Source organism: Aphelocoma coerulescens, chromosome 27, assembly GCF_041296385.1.
Source record: "Aphelocoma coerulescens isolate FSJ_1873_10779 chromosome 27, UR_Acoe_1.0, whole genome shotgun sequence".
Classification (NCBI taxonomy): Eukaryota; Metazoa; Chordata; class Aves; order Passeriformes; family Corvidae; genus Aphelocoma; species Aphelocoma coerulescens.
The window spans coordinates 57,121-63,044 of NC_091040.1; positions in this window are offsets into that span (position 1 = coordinate 57,121).

The following is a 5,924-nucleotide window of genomic DNA, read 5'->3' on the forward strand; positions in this document are numbered from 1 at the left end:
TTCCCTCCGTGGGTCGCAGCCCCTCAACTTATCTCTCAGACGTCTGGGAATGTGAATCTTCCTGGGGCGCAAAAGAAGGCCGCCTCTCGCCATCCCAGAAGCTGCTGCCATTGCCAGGCTGTTGTCTCTCAGTCAGCTACAATAAAGACAACCGAACATCAGTACACGAGCTTAGTGGCACGTCAGCCAAAACGCAACAGTTCCACTACTCACCGACTCCTAAGAGGGCCCAGGTCCTCAGGCTGCACACTCTGGCCGCGCTCCGAGGCCTACGCCATCATCGCAGGGTATGCCTGTCTTGAGTGGAAATGCGGTTATGCAGCATTGCTGAAACTTGAGGGGACGCTCGCTCCTCCTCCCTCCCTGACTTGCCGCAACTCCTTGGCCGTCACCGAAGGCTACCCGGATGGTACCTTCACATGGAAAAGGTAAAGGCTTCGTCGCAGAGTCTCATGATACTTGCAGAGGACTCACAAGGGCGGCAAGACGGGTCCATCAGCCGGTTGGTGAGGAGTTTCAGCGTAATACAAGGGGAGCGCCTGAAACACACAAATGACAATGGATGCTTAGAGCTGTACCAGAACTTGGCACCCAAGGAATAACAAGTGGTTCTTTCCACCAGTGACTTCTTACCTCGTACACTTGACCTTGACTGCTGACATCTGGCTTTACCTCCTAAGAACAAAGACAAAGAACAATGCTGTAACACAGAAACCATTTACACTTGCTCTGCAAAGACAAACTGTGACGGACCTTAATGCAGGAACCCCCTCACCTGGTATGGGGCGCTCTGCCATGGATTTAATCCGTCTGCATCTGCAAGAAAGTGATGACAAAAGTCAAAGTGCTGCATGAGAACTTCACAACTCCAACCATCTTGTGACAATCTAGGCATATTATCTAGAGGCAAAAATACACCCTACATTACAGATTTAAAGGCCTTGGGCCTTGTTCTATTACACCTATATGCCAGAGTATGCAGCAGGGCAGAGCAGCTCTGGGCCAAACCCATGCAGGCACCCGTGACACAGGAGAAGACACAAACAAGGGGATGCAACAAGGAGAGGGAACATTCCACAGAAAGCATGACTGCAAGCACATCAAAGGGCTAAGGCAAAAGACCTGTGACACAAGATGCCCAAAAGACACGGCATGCACAATAAACAAGTGACACAACATGCACTCTGATTGCTCTGCCCTGCGCACCTCAGCATTGCGATCAAGTGTGAGACTTTTCCATTATGTGGGCTAAGGGGCCCCTTCTTGGGTATTCCCATCTCCAAAGCTGACTCAAAACTCCCTCCCAGCAACCCCCACCCGACACCCCGCTTTCATTCCCTCCATGGGTCACAGCCCTCAACTTATCTCTCGGACATCTAGGGATGTGAATCTTCCTGGGGCGCAAAAGAAGGCCACCTCTCGCCATCCCAGAAGCTGCTGCCATTGCCAGGCTGTTGTCTCTCAGTCAGCTACAATAAAGAAAACCAAACATCGGTACACAGGCTTAGTGGCATGTCAGCCAAAACGCAACAATTCCACTACTCACCGACTCCTAAGAGGGCCCGGATCCTCAGGCCACACTTCAAGGCTGGCGCCATCATCGCAGGGTATACCTGGGTTGAGTGGAGACACGGTTATGCGGCATTGCTGAAACTTGAGTGGACCTTTGCTCCTCCTCCCTCCCCGACTTGCCGCAACTCCTCGGCCGTTGCCAAAAGCTACCTGGATGGGTACCTTCACATGGAAAAGGTAAAGGCTTCGTCACAGAGTCCCATACTTGCAGAGGGCGGCAAGACGGGTCTGTCAGCCAGTCGGTGAGGGGTTCAGTGTAATACAAGAGGAGCGCCTGAAACACACAAATGTCAATGGATGCTTAGAGCTGTACCAGAACTTGGCACCCAAGGCATAACAAGTGGTTCTTTCCACCAGTGACTTCTTACCTCGTACACTTGACCTTGACTGCTGAGATCTGGCTTTACCTCCTAAGAACAAAGACAAAGAACAATGCTGTAACACAGCCACCACTTACACTTGCTCTGCAAACACAAACGGTGTCCGACCTTCCTGCGCGAAGTATGGGGCGCTCTGCCATGGATTTAATCCGTCTGCATCTGCAAGAAAGTGATGACAAAAGTCAAAGTGCTGCATGAGAACTTCACAGCTCCAGCCATCTTGTGTCAATCTCAGAATATCATCTAGAGGCCAAACTACACCCTACATTACAGATTTAAAGGCCTTGGGCCTTGTTTTATTACACCTATATGCCAGAGTATATGCAACAAGGCAGAGCAGCTCTGGGCCAAACCCATGCAGGCACCCGGGACACAGGAGATGACAAACAAGGGGACACAACAAGGAGAGAAAACTCTAGGCTAGATGATCACAAGGACCGAGCAAATGAGGAATGAGATGACCACGGCGAGACCGACGGTGAGCCAACGAGGCTGCAAGAACCCTGGCAGAAGAGGATGATAACAGAAGGGCTTATTCCAAGAACCGCAAAGATGGATGCCCAAGAATTGGACAGGTGGAATCCTCTAGCTATCTTCACATTCTTAAAAGTCCTCATCCTCTATAATGGATCATTGCAGTGCACAGCTGACAATGCAGCTCAGAACAAGACCTGAAAAGACACCCGACTCAACGTCGCTGAAGAGAGACGTGATCCTGATGCACCTCCAAGCTCACGAGTCAAAGGATCAATGGTATCGGCACCACACTGAGGAACACCAAGAACAGAGATGCTAAGAATAATGCCCAGCATTTGCGATAAGCATCTCAAAGGGCTAAGGCAAAAGACCTGTGACATGAGATGCACAAAAGACAGAGAACGCACAATAGACAGGTGACATGTACCAGGCCTGCTCTGCCCTGCGCACCTCGGCACTGTGATCAAAAGCAAAACTTTTGCTTTATAGGTCCTAAGGGGCCCCTTCTTGGGTATCCCCACCTCCAAATCTGACTCAAAAATACCTCCTGGTGAGTCCCAACTCAACAATCTGATGTCACCCCCTCTGTGAGTCACAAGCCTTGACTTATCTCTCAGACGCCTGGGGATGTGAATCTGCCTTGGACGCAAAAGAAGGCCGCCTTGCCATCCAGGAAGCTCCTGCCGTCACTGGGCTGTTCTCTCTCAGTCAGCTACAAAAAAAAAACCAAACCCAACATCAGTACATTAGCTTAGTGGCACCTCAGCCAAAACCCGACAATTCTGCTACTCACCGTCTCCTAATAGGGCCAGGGTCCTTGGGCCACACGCTTTGGCCATGGTCCAAGGCTGACACTGGCATTGCAGGGTTTACCTGGATTAGGAGGAGACAAGGTGATATGGCATTGCTGAGACTCGAGCAGACCCTCGTTCCTCCTCCCTCCCCAACATGCTGCAGCTCCCCAGCCATTGCTAAAGGCTGCTCAGAAAGACCCTTCAAATGGAAAAGGTGAAGGCTTGGTCAAAGAGTCCCATAATACTTTCAGAGGGCTCACAAGGGTGGCGAGCCGGGTCTGCCAGTCATGGAGGTTCGGAGAACACAAGCAGACCACCTTAAACACACAAATGACAATGGATGCTTGGAGCTGTACCAGAACTTGACACCCAAGGAATAACTTTTTCTTTCCACCGGTCACCGCTTACCACGCTCACTTTACCTTGACTGCTGCTACCCAGCTTTACCTCCTAAAAATAAAGACAAAGAACAATGCTGGAACATTGCCACCATTTACACTTGCCCTGCAAACACAAACAGTGACTCACCTTCTTGCGGGAATCCCCTTCAACCGGTGGGGGACGCTCTGCCACAGATTTAACCCGTCTGCATCTGAAAAAGTGATGACAAAAGTTAAAGTGCTGCATGAGAACTTTGCACCTCCAGCCATCCTGTGTCAATCTAGGAATAACATCTAGAGGCCAAACTACACCCTACATCACAAATCTCAAGTCCCAGGGCCCTGTCCTATTACAACTATATGCCAGACTGTGCAGCCGGGCAGAGCAGCTCCAGACCAAACCCATGCAGGCACCTGTGACACAGCATATCACAAACGAGGTGAAGGGATGAGGAGAGAAAACTCTCAGTGAGAAGAATGACTGCAAGCACATTGAAGAGCTAAGACAGAAGACATGAGATGCCCAAAAGAGACAGGGCACACAATAGACAAGTGACATGACATGCACTGGGTCTGCTCTGCCTGGCGCACCTTGACCTTGTGATCAAAAGTGAGACTTTCCTTTCATGGGGCCTAAGGGGCCCCTTCTTAGACATCCCCATCTCTGAAGCAGACTCAATATTCCCTCCCAGTGAGCCCCAACCCGACACTCCGCTTTCATCCCCTCAACTTATCTCTCAGATGTGCAGGGATGCAAATCCTCCTCGGGCACACAAAAAGGCCACCTCGCCATCCAGGAAGCTCCTGCCATCGCCAGGCTGTTCTCTCAGTCAGCTACAATAAAGAAAACCAAACCAAACATCAGTGCACGAACTTAGTGACACCTCGGCCAGAACCCAACAATTCCGCCGCTCACCATCCCCTAAGAAGGCCAGGGTTCTCAGGCCGCACGCTTTGGCCGTGCTCCAAGGCCGACGCCATCGTCGCCACGTATTCCTGGGTTAAGAGGAGACAAGGTGATGCAGCATTGCTCAAATTCGAGCGGACCCTCACTCTTCCTCCCTCCCTGACTCACCACAACTACCCAGCCGTTGCTAAAGGGTGCCCGGACAGCAGCTTTGAATGGAAAAGGTAAAGGCTCCGTCGCAGAGTCCCATAACACTTCTGGAGGGCTCACAAGGGTGGCAGACCGGGTCTGTTGGCCAGTCATGGAGGTGCTTCAGCATAATACAAGTGGACCCCCTAAAACACAGAAATGATTGTGGATGCTTAGAGGTGTACCAGAACTTGGCACCCAAGGAATAACAACTTTTTCTTTCCACCGGTCACTGCTTACCTCGCTCACTTCACTTTGACTGCTGCTATCTGGCTTTACCTCCTAAAAGCAAAGACAAAGAACAATGCTGGAACATTGCCACCATTTACACTTGCCCTGCAAACACAAACAGTGACTGACCTTCCTGCGGGAACCTCCTCAACCGGTGGGGGGCGCTCTGCCATGGATTTAACCCATCTGCATCTGAAAGAAAGTGATGACAAAAGTCAAAGGGCTGCATGATAACTTAACAGCTCCAGCCATCCTATGTCAATCTAGGAATAACATCTTGAGGTCAAACTACACCCTACATAACAAATCTCAAGTCCCAGGGCCCTGTCCTATTACACCTATAGGCCAGGCTATGCAGCAGGGCACAGCAGCTCTGGGCCAAACCCATGCAGGCACCCGTGACACAGGAGATGACAAACAAGGGGACACAACAAGGAGAGAAAACTCTCGGCAAGAAGAATGACTGCAAACACATTGAAGGGCTAAGACTAAATACATGAGACACAAGATGCCCAAACGAGACAGAACGCACAACAGACGAGTGACATAACATGCACCAGGACTGCTCTGCACACGTAAGTGTTTTAATCAAAAGTGATACTTCCCCTTTATGGGGCCTAAGGGGCCCCTTCTTAGACATCCCCATCTCTGAAGCTGGCTCAATGTTCCCTCCCGGCAAGCCCTGACCTGACACTCTGCTTTCACCCCCTCAACTTATCTCTTGGACATCCAGGGATGCAAATCTACCTCAGGCATAAAAGAAGGCGGCCTCACCGTCCAGGAAGCTCCTGCCATCACCGGGCTGTTCTCTCAGTCAGCTACAATAAACAAAACCAAACCAAACAACAGTGCACAAAGTTAGTGGCACCTCGGCCAGAACCCAACAATTCTGCCACTCACCGTCTCCTACGTAGGCCGGGGTTCTCGGGCCGCACACTTCAGCCACACTCCGAGGTTGACACCATTGTTGCGGGGTATACTGGGGTTAAGAGGA